The 15,497-nt window shown below is 48.6% G+C and overlaps 1 protein-coding gene across 1 annotated transcript in view; it reads right to left on the bottom strand.

Moving 5' to 3' along the window:
* The window catches only part of TRIM26 (tripartite motif containing 26), a 34,208-nt gene extending 19,013 nt beyond the window's left edge, over nucleotides 1–15,195 (bottom strand). Inside the window, exon 1 of the mRNA XM_004717303.2 lies at nucleotides 15,129–15,195. The gene's annotated coding sequence lies outside the window, so the exon portion shown is untranslated. The remainder of the gene's footprint in view (nucleotides 1–15,128) is intronic.
* Nucleotides 15,196–15,497: the final 302 nt, after the last annotated feature.

The following is a 15,497-nucleotide window of genomic DNA, read 5'->3' as shown; positions in this document are numbered from 1 at the left end:
CAGCTGAAGCAGGGAACTGGCTAAAGCAGCTGCACCCTGGTGCGACCATCACAAAGCAAGAGACCCGAGAACTAGAAAGGCAAGGCTCACTAAAGCCTTTTATCTCCCCGCCTTTCAATTAACCCCACATGTGTTTATCGGCCAGGTTGGTACAATAAACTACCTCACATGTCATCACTTAGAGGCTGAAGGTTCAAGTCCATCCAGAGACACTTTGGAAGAAAGGCCTGCACAGCTACTTCTAAAACGCCAGCCAGTGAAAACCCTGGGAAGCCCAGTTCTGACTCACAGTAGGTCGTTGGGGACAAAACCGCCAGTCTTCAGCTCACTTGGAGCAGACGGCAGGTCTGCTAACTCAGGCTCCCTCGTTCAGCCTCCAGGGGTCGAGTCCCCCTGAAGCTGTATCAATTACTGTGTACGTATTAAACGAATGAAATTACAGGGATTACAGGGCACCTGCTAAAAAGTATATAGGATGAAAGAATCAGAAAATCAGCATTTCGAAACCCCCACCCTAAAAAGGCAAAGCTCAGCAGCAGCTGTTAAAGTCATCAGATGGGCGGTGCAGCAGGACAGGGTGTTCCCATGGCGCCCCAGTACCACCCAAGGACGACTCACTAATGTGCCTCTTCAAGGGGATGCTCTGCTGACCCGCACCAAGTGACCAACACAGCACCACCACTCGCCAACAGTGGGAGAAAGTGGCACTCCGTGCTTCCTGGTGTGGCAGCACGCAGGATACACAGCAGGGCCTCGGCACTGTTCTTGCCTGGAGCCCTGCCTCTGAATGACCCTGGAACAAGCAGGACAGGTGGCTGAGCTAACCCTTAACCACACGAGGAAAGACGAATAAATACAGACTCTGTCAGGAAAAATAAAAGCTTGCTCTGGTCTTTAAAAGGTTCATTTCTGGAGAAACGGAAGCCAAATGCCACGTGCGAACCTTGACTGGATCATGGTTAGGGGGAACCGATTACAAGGATCTACATGTGACCTCCTCCCTGGGGGACGGACAACAGAAAAGTGGGTGAAGGGAGATGTCGGACAGGGCAAGATATGACAAAATAACAATTTATAAACTATCAAGGGCTCATGAGGGAGGGGGGAGGGGGGAGGGAGGGAAAAAATGAGGACCTAACGCTGGGGGTTTAAGTGGAGAGGAAATGTTTTGAGAATGAGAGGGCAATGAATGTACAAATACGCTTTACACAATTGATGTGTGTATGGATTGTGATAAGAGTTGTATGAACCCCTAATAAACTGATTTAAAAAAAAGAAATTGCACAATATTAAAAATAAAGACAACTGAAAACACAGTGCCCTCCCCCCCCCACCCCCCCAAAAAAGGAAAAACAACTAACCATCATTTTGGGATAATTAGGGGAACTTTGAAGACGGTTGGGAATCGACTCATAGGAAGAAATTATTATTAATTTTCTTAGACCGAAGAGTAGATCTGAGATGATGAAGTCCAAATTCTTGGGCAACACACGCTGCTGCACGGTGACCATAAATGATCTTCAAACAGTTCAGCAGTACAAAAGACAAGGTTGAACACTTTCCTGAGGAAGAATGAACAAGCCCACAGCTTTCTGTCACATTCTTAAAATGGGCTATCCCAATCAAACATGCCAAAAACCACTCATAGAGTGTGGGACCCACGGATGCATTAAGAACTGAAGATGATGTGGGTCGTGCAGGACCATTTGCCCTGGGGAGGCCACCAGAACCGGGCCATTGAAGCAGTGCCCTTTCTATGTTCAATTCACCACATGGTTACACACACTCCTAGAGCACATGGTTGTCTGAATATTGAAAAGGGGTTTTCTGTGGCACTGCTGAATATATATCAGCGTCAATGTGTAATCCAGCAGGCTTAACAATTTGTGTTCAAGTTAAACCCACTGTCATTGAGTTTATTCCAACTCACGGGGATCCTTTCTAGGGTTCCTGAGGTTATAAATCTTTATGGGAGCAGACAGCTTTACCTTTCTCCCTCAGAAGGGCAGGTAGGTTTGAACCACTGACCTTGAGCTTAGCAGTCTGATGCGTACCCAATAGCGCCATCAGAGCTCCTGGATGCAAGTGCTCACTCAAACCTCAAAGCCATAGCACAGGGCAGAACAGAGTCTCTTAATGGGAATAGATGGCCTCATCTTTCTGCCATGGGGGAGCTGCTGGTTTCAAACCAGTGATCTTGAAGTTAGCAATCCAATGCATAACTACAACACTACTGGGGTCAAAGTTAGGGCTGTATGATTCAGTCACCAGGTGATCCATGACAACTAAGGCATTAATTTAGGGCCCACCCTATCTTGCAGGGGCCTTTACACATCTTATGGCTTCAATGCTCGGAACAATGCTGGTGGAAGGTAAGGCACATGGCTACCTAATGCCTGGGCCCAAACCACTAAGTTGTCCCTCCTGCCCAGGCAGACTGGAACATGGGCTCTAATACCATTTGCTTTGTTGAGAAGTTCAGCTGAGGCCAAGGGCTTTGTCAGCTGAGAAGTGCTGTGACGGTAAAAGGGTATTATTATTGCTGTCACTAAAAGCACCACACCTTCACGGTGACTGATTCTAGCTGCTACGTGCGCGCACGCACACACACGAGCCTTTCAGACTCAATGCAATCCACTCTTCCTGCAAACTCTTCCAACCTGCCATGCTCCCCGCCCCCCACCCCCCACTCGTGATTCTAACTTTCCTGTCATCGATGCCTTCAGTGTATTCTGGTTATCTCAACACTTTTCCACAGTGTGGGCTAAAAGCATGGTTCTTCTCTCCACGCCTCCTCTTGTGCAGGCAGAAGGCACAGAAAGAGCCAGAACAAAATCCAAAAATAACCAAAACCCTTAGGCATGACCTCGCCCAACCCAACCCTAGCCCCCTTAACCTAAAGGTGAGCTCTGAAACAGTAGCTGAATTGCCTTGCCCCGGGGTGGGCTGCTCTCTGCTCTTTCACGAACCTCAAAGTTGGCTTGTTGAATGGACAGCTTCTTCAGAACCAGTAAAATTCACCAATGGACACCCTCTTCCTGGCCGGTCTGTAGCTGCCCTTTTCTGACCTTGAGCTGCCTCTCCTGGGATATCTTTCCCCCCCAAGCAGGCCTCTGGATGTCAGAACAGCTACCACACAGAAATCAACAGGTTGGCAGGGAGTAGCCTGGAAATGTCCAGAAGAACAGCTCAGGCTGGGGCATCATTCCTGGCTGTGAGAATCATGGGGAGCTGAAAACCCGAGCTGAGGAAAGTAGTGCTTTCACCATGCCCTGGGTGGGCATCAGGGGCAGACGCTAACAGCCCTGCCCCTACCCCTGCCCTGGGCCAATCCCAGACAGAGGAAAGAGATCCACTCTGGTCCTACGCTTCCCAACAGCTACCTGAGAGGCGCTAAACTCCATCCACAGTCCATCCGCCTGCCCACTGCCCCACATCAAACACCTTTCTTGTCACCTCTTGCCTGCCACCTTGGCTCCGTGTCACACAGAAAAGGATCCTGGGGAACATGAAACCGCAGAGGTGGGCTCTGAGACCCCAAGGAGTGAGTGAAGGGATTGCAGCCTGGCCTCGAGGCTCCCACTTCAGGGCTCTCTTCACAGCCCCAGGTTGCTTCTCCAGCTTCTGCGTCAAAGGCAGGCTTCTTCCTTGCGACCCTGAAGCACTGAGCATGGGGCTCCTTGTGCTACAGGACACTCACTGGTGGTTGAGTGCTAGGCTGCTGGGCTTCCCTGCAGGAGACCATTGTTTGATTCCTGGAGCACAGCCAGCCACGTGTGTTGCACTGAAAGACTGAACAGGCTTCAGTGGGACTTCCAGACAAAACGTAACCTCCTATGGACCACGATGGTCCAATGTCCAGCCACGAAGATGGTCATAACCAATCAGAGCTTCATTTGGGGGAGACTGGGGATCACCAAGAGGCAGCCCCGAGGCACCTGATCTCTGGAAGCCTTGTCTCAAAAATGTAGCTTCTGAAACTAGGAAAAAGCCAATCCTTTCAGAAGTAACCTGCGAGAGGCCCTTCTAACAAACCTGCAGACAACAAGCTCCAAGGCCAAAAAGGGATCCAGAGTGGACACAAGAGGAGTGGCATGCCTCTGCTGAGGACATCAATGGCTTGAGCCCCCAAACCTCACAACCCTCACACATCAGGCTGTCTCAGGAATCTGGTGACTGTGGTCACACAAGGGTCACTCTTCCCCTACAGGGCTCTGTGTCAGCGTGATCCAAAGCAGAGCAGGCCACGAAAGCCACTGGGGCCAGTAGGACAGTGCAAGTGGCAGTCTCAACAGTGCTAATCCCCTCGAGGGGCCCGCTGGGAGGGACATCAGGCCAGGTTCTCATGAGCCCTGGTCCTGCAGTTGATGTCCCCAAGGCAGGGACTCTGTGTTTGAGCCTGGGTATTGGTCCGAAGCTGAATCATGGGTCAAACTCTCTTGCCAAAAATCTTTCCCTGGGTGTCTCATGGGGCTATCGGAGCTCACTATGCAGCCCCTTAAGCGACAAGGACCTCGTCCACATGTGAGCACAGAGGGTTAGTGTGATGTGCCCACCCAGCAAGGACAGGAATGGCTCGGAGATTCCAGTTCCTTCCACTCCACCACACTGCACATTGATTCATGAAAAGGGGGCAGCACAGAGGCGGGCTGCCCAAGAGAGGAAGGGTCGCAGTGATGATGGAGACAAGCAGTCACCGGCTAACAGTGGGGTGAGTGAGTGGGGCGACTGTCCACCCGGGACAGAGACAGGCTGGGGAGAGAAGGGAATCGACAGTGTGTGACACTGTGAACTGAGTCAGGATGTGGATTTTATCCTACTGCCCCCGGGAAGCCATACAGGGCTTTAGGCAGATGGCTATCATGGGTCATTCAACAGTACACAGAGTTCATGTGTGCTTACGATATGGTGCACAGCCCTGGTGATGTACCGGGCTGCGGTCCACAAGGTCAGCAGGGAACCCACCAGCCACGCTAAAGGAAAAAGGCTTCTGCAAAGACATAGCTGTGGAAGCCCCAAAGGGCAATTCTACTGTCCCACGGAATGGACTCTGGCTGCTCTGCGTGTTGAAGGGGGGCAGTGGTGGTTCAGTGTAGAATCCTGGCTTCCACGTGGGAGGCCCCAGTTTGAATCCAGCTGAAGAACCTCAGGTACAGCCAGCACCCACCTGTCACGGGGGCTTGGGGGTTGCTACAATGCAGAACGGGTTTCAGTGGAGCTTTGGGACTAAGACAGACTAAGAAGAAATGTCCGGGCATCTGCCCAATATTCAGCCAGTGGGCACCCTCTGACCCTCCGCCCGTCAACATCACACGTTAGGTGCATGCGTGTGAGCCCACTTTGCTCTTTTTCACTGCTTGGTAGGTTACGAATTAGGTCGCTAACCACACGGTCAACAGCTAGCACAGATCAGCTGCTCCCGGGATGAAGGAGGAGGCTTTCTGTTACCCTATAGATGTACAGCCTCCGAAACCCCAAATGGGCAGCTCCACTCTGTCCTTTTCAGGACAAGGCCAGTCTATCAACTGGAATTTTTCCAAGAGCGTAAATGGAGTCCATGAACTTCACAATCACTGGTTAGTTAGATCACTCCCAAGAGGCAGATAGGTTACCATGTCACTAGATTGGGAGTTAACCATAGTCTTCAAATCTGAGATACCCATGCCACCACGTTTTATCCTGTTTGAAAGATGACACATGACATGTTGTAATTTAACTGGCAAAATACTCCCCACTACCCCCCGCCCTGAGGAATATAAAACAATACCAGAAAAACCAAACTAATTGCCATCAATTCAATTCCAACTCACAGTGACTCATAGGATTTCCAAAGCTGTTCATCTTTTTTTTTTTAACCAAACTATATTTACTCTGCACAGTAGTAAAGGGCAACACATAATGTACAGCTGAGCCCAAACCCATCCTACCCCTGCCCACAGAGCAAAGGAAACAAGAATATTTCCAGCAAGATTTCATAAAAGCAAGAGATGAAGGGTCAAGTCACACCGGGTGGCGTCAAAAAGCAACGAAGGACAGTCAAGCAGCAATGAGCCCTTTCTGAACGGTGAGACTCTGTAATTGGTCTCGATCCCCAAAGAGATCACAGAACCGAAATTGCCCTACTAATACGTATCAATTCAATGCGGATTCTGAAAGCACAGCAGAAACCTCTGAGAGGAACAGGAAGCCAACTTTCCGTGGGTTTGTCATCACACTCGGAAGTAGCTCTGGAACAGAGCCACGCAACTGCAGAGTCAGCAAACCATGACGGTACTTTTTTTGAATAGACTATAATTACGCATCAGAAACAAATACGACCGTTTCCCCGAAAGGAAGACATCTCCCGAAAATAAGACCTACTTACAGTTTTGCCTCTTGCTGAAATATAAGGCAACCCCCCAAAATAAGACCTCCCCGAAACTACGCCACCCCCCCCAAGCTACCGTAACTCTGGACTCTGGACTATAGCTGCGGGCGCTGCCGCACAGCTCACTGTTGGCCGTAGTGCAGCCGGAGCAGACAGGAAGTGCGAGGTTTCTTTTAATTAAGCAATAAAACAATAAACAATAAATGTGTACCGTATTCTTCATGGAAAAATAAGGTATCCCCTGAAAATAAGACTAGCGCATCCTTGGGAGCAAAAATCCATATAAGACACTGTCTTATTTTTGGGGAAACAGGGTAGAAGAATTGAGACCACCAAGGTAAGTATTATCAAAGGGGTATCGTGGCCATTCTTTTCTCCTGGACAAATACGTGGAGAAGCCAACTGAATTTTTCAGGTGTTGCCCACTGCACTGAGACAGGCACTGAGCAATGGTGGGGGAGACGGTAGCCCACAGAGCCCTTGAAGTTTCCCTTGTAGACAGCATCCTGTTATCTTCCCTTTGACTTTAGCAGATGCTGACAAAGTTTAAATGTCCAGTATGAGGGTTAAATTGAATAAGCTGTGCCTACTACAAACAGCCGGTGAAAGTTCCTCTTCCACCCCCACCAGGCCCCCAAACCGGGATCCAGGAGCAGTATATACTGGTCCAATTTCCGTTGTCGAGGAAGCCCCTGCAGAAAGAATGTTGAGTTACTCTCCACGTCGTCAGAGAGACTATAAAGTCGTTTAGTGACCATCCTTGGGTGTCTGCAGCCTCCTCTGCCTTGGCGGGCTGCCGTGCTTACTACTGGATGGAAAATTCAAGGGAAGATGACGTTTGGGGGTGGTGAAAGGGCCTAGCTGCCCCAGCCCCAAACACTCTGCAGCCACGGCCATCTGCTGCTGGAATACAACAGTGTGAACTCGTTCTCCAGCTCCAGCAGCAGCTGGGTGTCTATTGTGTTAATTGGCTGCCTGTCAAACCTGAGTCTAATCTGTTCCATGGACAAACCCTGTTGCTCACCACAGGCTTCCATCAGCCTGCTCCGCAGCATGGGCCTTCATTTAGAACTGGATAACAGAACCGTCCTGCCTGGCTACCTTGAGGCTGATGCGGTCATTCTCCAGCTTCTGCTCAGACATGGGTGCATGGACACAGGTAGCTGTGATGGCGAGTCATACTCTCAGCCTCACCGCTAGCTGTCCCAAGCAACTGCTTGAGGGGGCCATGCTTGGTCCCCCAAATCAAGGCTGCAAATCTGTATGGAAGCAGGCAGCTACACATGAAGCAGGTGGTGGGTTTGAACTGCTAACCTTTCAGTTAACAGCTGAGGGCGTCTACCCGCTGCACCATTAGGGAAATGCAAACCATTCCTCGCAGACTACATGTAGTAATAGAAAATGAAAGCAACCCAGCCAAAGGACATGAAAACCCTGTAAACCATACAAAATAATGGAACATAAAATAATGGATGGCGCTTTGGGGCCAGTGAAATAAGGCCCAAGCTCCCCACAGTGCTGCCAAAGTCGTGTGAAAGCACCCAGGGCAAGGCAGGGGTCCTCAAACTACGGCCCACGGGCCACGTGCGGCCTGCCGAGGACATTTATTCGGCCCGCCGGGTGTTTTTGCCCCGTTTGGCTTTTTACTTCAAAGTAAGATATGTGCACTGTGCATAGGAATTTATTCATAGTTATTTTTTAAACGCTAGTCTGGCCCTCCAACGGGTTTGAGGGACAGTGAACTGGCCCCCTGTTTAAAAAGTTTGAGGACCCCTGGGGTCAGGCAAAAGTACTGCTACAAAAACCATGGAAATCTTTATTAGACAAAAAGGTGAAAATGTCGAGCTGTGGCTTCTCAACATGCATTCATTCCATCTAGGGCTACACGCCTCTGAAGGTGGAGGTCCATCGCTCGGCACCATCGTCCCCAGTGCATTTTGTGAAACGATGTTAAATCGGCCCTGCTGGCATCCCCGAGGGCCTCGATCGGGTTGAGTTTGGAGAACAAAAGGAAGTTTGAAGAGGCAAGACCAGCGCTTTAAGGTGGATGTGATAAAGTTTCTCAATGAAATTCTCAACGGGCAGCCCTGGCTACATGCCAAGAATGTGCACATGCCTTACAGGATGGAAATCACTGCCTCGGTGCAACATTCCCTGGCTATGTTCTTATCGACGAAGCGCTCCATTTTCTTAAAATTTCTTCCTCAGCAGCCCTCATGATGGCCAAGCCCTTTAAGAGTATCTATCAAGATGATCTCTTTAGAATTAAAAAAAAACAAACAAACCCAAAATTGTCATCATAAACTTAGCTGATCACCCTGCCTTGAATTTAACTGACTTAGCAGTTCTCCTCCGAAGCCACTGTTAGGACTGGATTGTTTTAAGCTCTCTAATAAGACACAGACAAATGTGTTACTGAGAGAACTTGTTTGCAGCCATGGAAGGATCACAGAGATGGACAAACATGTGCACAAACTGGAACTCCAGTAGCAATTCTTTCTGCTTCCCCCTTGTATACATCCCATCTTGTCAGTCTTCAGCTTCAAAATGCCGCCGAGCTGGCACACAAGGTAGAATCCAATCCAGTCCCAACTTACACTTTCAGCCCCAAGTCCTGTTACTCTCCATCTACTGCTCCAGCTACTATAGATGTTGAGCATTGCACTAGAAAGACACCCTTTGTCACTGCCAGCCCGCCCAAGCCCCCACTTTAGTATATGTTCTTGTCTCTGCCCCAGAAGCCCTTCACCCACCTTCTCGCTCTGACAAGCTATCACTAGTCCTAGAAGGCTTGCAATCAATGGGTCTCCTAATTGTGTGATCCCGCCTGTCCCAGTCCCTCCCTCAGTGAGTTCCTGATACTCTGTTACAGTAATTACCAAACCCAAATCACACTCACTGCCATCGAGTCAGTTCCCACTCATAGGAAGGCTACAGGGCAGGGTACAGCTGTCCCTGTGGGTTTCCGAGACTGGAGCTCTTTATGAGAGTAGTGAGCCTCGTCTTTCTTCCCTGTGGTTTGGAATGGCTGGTGGCTTGGAATTGCTGACCTTGCAGTTAGCAGCCCCACAGGTAACACTGGGACCCCATGCTGCTTCATAATCAAAGTGGTTTTTTTTAATCATTTTATTGGGGGGTCATACAACTCTTCAAAATCAAAGTTTTTAATAGTCTTCCCGCACAACAAAATATGAGTTCAAGGTCATGCCTCACTCATTTCCAGTTTTTCAGATGGCTAAACCTTCAGCTATTAGCCAGAAAGCTGGCCGTTTGAACCCACCCAGAGGCCTGTCGCAAGACAGGCCTGACCATCTGCACCGAGAAGGCCACCTTGGACACCCTAGGAAGCTCAGTTCTACCCTGCACACCTGTGGCCACCGCGATTCAGAACTGAATGGAGGGCCAACGAACAACAAAATCTGGGACAAAGTTGGTGTCACCCCCATCCCAGAGGCCAGCTCACTTCTTCATTCTCCTTCTTGTCACCATGCTCCCCTTTCTCACTTGATACATTTGCTTCCGTCAAAGGTGCTGAGGCACTTCTGTCCTCAACCATGACCCAGGTCTCCCTTGGGCCCCCTCCAAAGCACACAGTTGGAGGGGGGCGCTGGACATTCCATTTCTCCCAGGCTGATCTGTTCTAATGCAGCTTTTGTTGTCTTCCCACTCTGTGTCTCACCCCAGAAGTCCTCATCTGAAGTCATCCCAAGTCTTGACTCAGAGACTGGGGGTTTTCTGTGGTGGTCACTGCCAGTCTGTGTCCAGCCCCTGCCTCCATCTAAGAGTCACTGCCTCAGCTTGCTTATCTTTTAAGAGGAGGAGAATAAAGATGCAAGACGGGCCAAGTTCTCCAGTTCTCAAGGATTTGAATAGCAAAACTTTATAAAAATCCTTGATAGGAAGGAGCCAACTTAAAACTACAACAGCTTCAGCAACAACAGATATAATATAGGATTCAAACCTAAAGTAGAAAGTAAATATCCATTATTAGTCCATATATGCGCATATATGAGTTTAATATGTTGGGGAGACACAAAGCTCTCCAGCAGAATTCTGAGGGGGAAAAAATCAGATCTCCCTCTGCAGAAAATTGAAACTAGGCCCATACCTCACCCCATGTACCAAAAATGAACTCAAGATGCATCAAAGACCCAAATGTAAACCCCAGATTACGCAAAGATCACCAGTGTGAAAGCAGTGTGTCAAACTTACAGGGCAGAGACACACTACCACATATGACAACGGAAGCATGCACAGTAAAGGACAAAGTAGATGACTGGGGCCTGCTCAAAAGAATTGTGAATACCTGCTTTGTAGCAGGCTATGGATGGCAGTGGAAGCTCAGAGTCCATTTGCAGGGTCCACACAAATTAAGCCTCCTGTGTGCATACCCTCTGACCATACTACAGGGAGATTAATAGCCTTGTGATCAGAAAGACGACGATGGCAGACATATGTTAAAATGTAACACCTTATCAGTTGAGCTCCCTTTGACCCACTGTAAAGTTGCTTCAATTTTTTTTGTTGTTTTAAGTGTGAAAGGGAAATACATGTAGATGTAGGCTCTGGTGAACCTCTCGGGCCATACACCCGGCATGTGAATAGCTTTGCTCTCAAGCACATGGCACCGGAAAGTAGATTATGACGGATGTCCTTAGGTTAAAATTTAACGCCTTACCATTTGTTCTCCCTTTTGATCCATGTTGAATGTGTTATAGTTTTAAATATTTTCTGTTTTCTTTTTGGTGGAGGTTTTTATCTGTTTCCTTTTGTACTGTTCTAATGTTTTCCTGTACATGAAATCCAGGATAAGTAAATCTAGAGGGACAGTAACTGCATTAATGGTTCCTCGGAAGTCTGGCAGGGGAGGTTGAGGGAAACGAGGAGCTACCAAAAACGAGAACAAGAACAAAGAAAATGTTCTAAAATTGACGGTAGTGATGATCATTCAACTCTTCTTGATGTGATTAAACTACTGAATTGTACAATATGTGAATTACATGCCAACAAAGCTGCTTTTTTTAAAAGATACAGTGTCAAGGTTAAAAAAAATAATTGCCACTTATGTATATGAAAATATTTCATCAATAGAATAAAAAGAGGATCCACAGAATGAGAAAACAGAATTTGGAAACAATTCAATGGACATGGAACTAATCTCTAAAATCTATAGAAAAGTGCAAGACCTCAATGAGAAAAATAACACAACTTTAAATTTTCAGTAGGCAAAGGGCAAGAGCAGACAGCTCACAAAGATGACATCCACATGGCTAACAAGCATGAAAAAATGTTCACGAACATTAGCCATCTGGGAGATACAAATCAAAGCAATAATATTATAAGGATTACCTGACACCAACAAGGACAGCCCAATGGGAAAAAAACACACGCTGGAGAGGGTGCGCTGTGCCTGGAACTCTCTCGTGCACTGCTGGTGGGGTGGGTGTGTAGTACAAGCAACTGGGAATAGAAATTCCTGGCTTGAAAAAGCACACCCACCCGTGCGATCATGAGGCGTCGATGAGCTCAGGTAGCAGGCATCAAAAAACAAAAAATCATATCATTGTGAATAAGTGGGAGTGCGGAGTGGGGACCCAAAGCCTATCTGTAGGCAACTGGACATCCCCTTACAGAAGGGTCGCGGGAAGGAGATCAGCCAGTCAGGGTGCAGTGCAGCAACAATGAAACATACAACTTACCACTAGTTCTTTAATGTCCCTCCCTCCCCCCAACTATCATGATCCCAATTCTACCTTACAAATCTGGCTAGACCAGAGGATGTACACTGGTACAGATAGGAAATGGAAACACAGGGAATCCAGGACAGATGACCTCCTCAGGACCAGTGGTGAGAGTGGAGATACTGGGAGAGTGGAGGGAGGGTAGGGTGGAAAGGGGGAACTGATTACAAGGATCTACATATAACCTCCTCCCTGGGGGCTGGACAACAGAAAAGTGGGTGAAGGGAGACATTGGCAGTGTAATGACAAAATAATAATAATTTATAAATTATCAAAGGTTCGTGGGGGGGGGGGAGATACCAAGGGCTCATGCAGAAAGAAAATGTTTTGAGAATGATGATGGCAATAAATGTACAAATGTGCTTGACACATGGATGGATGTATGGATTGTGATAAGAGTTGTACAAGCCCCCAGTAAAATGATTTAAAAACAAGAAAGAAACTCCACGCCTCTGCTGGGTGTAGACCCTAAATAAATAAGAGACATTGGACAAACAAACATATACATTCGCCATGCTCATCTCAATAGTTGCAACAGCAAGAAGCTGGAAATAGGCCAAATAGATAAAGAGACTTTGGCACATACACACAATGGAATACTTTGTTGGATCTAGCAGTGCTACCTGTCTCCAGCCATTTTGTTTGTTTACAAAGTTCCCTCAGCACCCCCACATCACCCCCCATGTCCAGCCACATCAGTCTTGCTGCTTCAAGTACCCGTTCGCAGCTGGGAAGCTTCCAATCAGAAAGATGCGCGGTACCTATCCTGTCTAAAAGATTATTAACTGCCCCAAAGACTTCATATATGCGGGACTTTTCTTTGTCTTCGCTCATCTGCAACCCGCCTGCCTGCAGCTTCCCTCTTTTGCAGGGTGGTCCCTTAGTCCGTCTTCCACGGAGGTGTTGGTGTCATTAACCTTATCCTTGCCTAACTCCACTGTGGTTTGGTGGCTGGTCCACTTTAACTTTTCTCTTTTCTGCTGCGGCGGTGGTGGTGTAATACCTCTTTAAGCCTGCTCTTTCTCTCCTTCACGCAGCTAGTTCTTTGGCTTAAGATCTGGCGGGCTCTGACCTCTCCCCACGCAACTACCCTATTCCTTTCACCTCCTTTCCTTTGATCATTTAAGTCTCCTTACCCCAAAATAAAGCCTATTCATTAATACCCTTGCTCTGTCTCTCCTCTCTGGAAAACCTTACACTATGCATCATTAAAACACAATGATGAAACCTTGAATATTGTCCTTTATGAGATCACTACTTTAAGGGTAAAAGCCAAGAGGAAGTCTGGAATACCAAGTTACAGGTGGACAGCTATTGTCTTGGGTGAAAAGGTGGATGGAGGAGGAAAAGAAAAGAAATCCTAGGTGGGGCGGGAGGAGGGGGGGATCCAAAAAGGGAGGGTGTGATGAGTGTTTTGAATTGTTGAGTTGATGATCTAAAACGTAAACCCTTCGCTCAGTTCACAATTAAAAAGAAAAATGTGCGTGGATTCTCTGCCCTCAAGGAGGGATACCATTCCCAGCTCTTCAAGTACGGTATAAACTAAGCATGTGAACTTTCTTCTAAGAGTACAGTATGGGAAGAGGTAAACACTACTTCCGCCAGATCAAGGCTAACAATGAAGAGGAGGGGCATGTTCAAGGGTCCCATTGAAAGGAGGATGTGAGAAGGATACCTTCTCTATGGCCTTCTTTCTGGGAACCCCAAACCCCTATCTTCCCATGTGAAAAAACATCAGAAAATTCCCAGCAAGTAGAGCACTGGACAATATACTTGACCACCACCACCACCAACAAAACACTAAACCTAAACTGTGGCTGGTGAGTAGATTCTGACTCTTGGCAGTCCCTTAGTATCAGGGTAAACTGCACCACAGGGTTTTCTTGGCTGTAATCTTTACAGAAATTTGCGAGGCTTTACGTCAATGCGCTGAAAAGGATCTTGGGAAGAGTGGGATGAAAACGCAGCTGACTAGTCTGACAGAGATAGGTAGAACCCCCATAACTCAGGCCTTGATTGTCCTTCAGCTCTGGAAATGTACCCACCCCCTACCCTACACCCCACTCCTTAGAACAATCAACCATTTAAAATCAAAAGGGCAGCAGAAGCCAAGGACAAAGTTCAGAGAGTTAGAAATGAAGGATGGCAATTGGAACACAGGGAAGAAGTGGATCACCCCAAGGGCTGATTGAACAAAATAGGTTTAGAATTGCCAAATGTACAATGGATGATCTGCTTTGTAAACCTTCACCCAATTCACGATACAATTTTTTTAAAAAATTAAGGTTTCTTATAATTTTTTATCAAGGGTTGTAACAACAAGCTCTAACATGGAAATGGTTGTGGGGATAAAGCGGGACATAGTTGCACCTAGGGTTGTTCTGAGTCAGAACCAACTGAATAGCAGGTGCCTCCCAACAAAATCTAACACCGTTCTAATAAGCTGATTTTGGGGGGATAAAATGTTGCCCTTAAATTGGGGGGTGGAGGGGTAATAAAAAAGTCTATGCCTGGTGCCTGACTGGGACATCTGCCACGTGGATTAAAGAACATCACACTCTGGAAACACACACCTGGAATGGAGTGGGAATTTGTCAGTGTTTACCTCCATCTGGAATTTGACACCCTCTTCCCCAGGCCACATGAGGAGGAAGTCGGCATGGAGAGCTCACGGGCTAGCAAAGGGCGAAGGCACCTCAACAAGCAAAAGTGGTCAGGTAGCCAGACCGGTTTTAGTGGGGGGCAGGGAAAGAAGCCATGACCTTGGCGTCAGAGCCGACAGGCCTGCAGTCTAGCAGGTTCCCGGCAACAAGACCATCACCGGGCCCGCTGTCTTCCGGCGGCAGACAGTACGGACCAGAGTCTGACCGAGGGGGACTCGGAAAAGCCCACGAGCCCGCGGGGGATGGGGGTTCGGGCGCACCAGTAGCAGGGACGCTGCGGGCACGGCTGGGAGAGCGCACACGGCGGAGCCCACCCCTGTGAACCCAGTCTCCTCGGGGCGCTTTCCGGCTACTCACCGGCTACGGGCCTGCCCGCGGACGGCTTCCCTCCAGCGGCCGTGCGACCCGGAACGCCCGGCTCGCCGCGAAGCCGGCGCCACTGCGAGCTCCCGCACCGCCGCGCGCGCGCTGCGCGGAGGTTGCGCCCCAGCCAGCGCCGGGATTGGCCCGTGCTGAGCCGCATCGTCCAATCAGAATCGAAGGCTTGGAGACGTCACGATCTCCGGGCGAATCGGGAGACTGCGAGGGGCGCGGGCAGCTGCAGCCTTGGAAAAAGGAAACTGAAACCGCCCGCCGAGCCCTGCAGGTGTTGTGGTACCTGGTAGCGGCTGGAAGGCAGCCGAGCTCTGAGACCCAGTGGGCCCAATGAGTCACGCGAGGAGTACT

The sequence above is a fragment of the Echinops telfairi genome, unplaced genomic scaffold (assembly GCF_000313985.2).
Source record: "Echinops telfairi isolate 266 unplaced genomic scaffold, ASM31398v2 ScPeMD7_7453;HRSCAF=8491, whole genome shotgun sequence".
Taxonomy (NCBI): domain Eukaryota; kingdom Metazoa; phylum Chordata; class Mammalia; order Afrosoricida; family Tenrecidae; genus Echinops; species Echinops telfairi.
The sequence above is the reverse complement of the archived record's forward strand: the minus strand, read 5'-3'. Positions and strand labels throughout refer to the sequence as shown.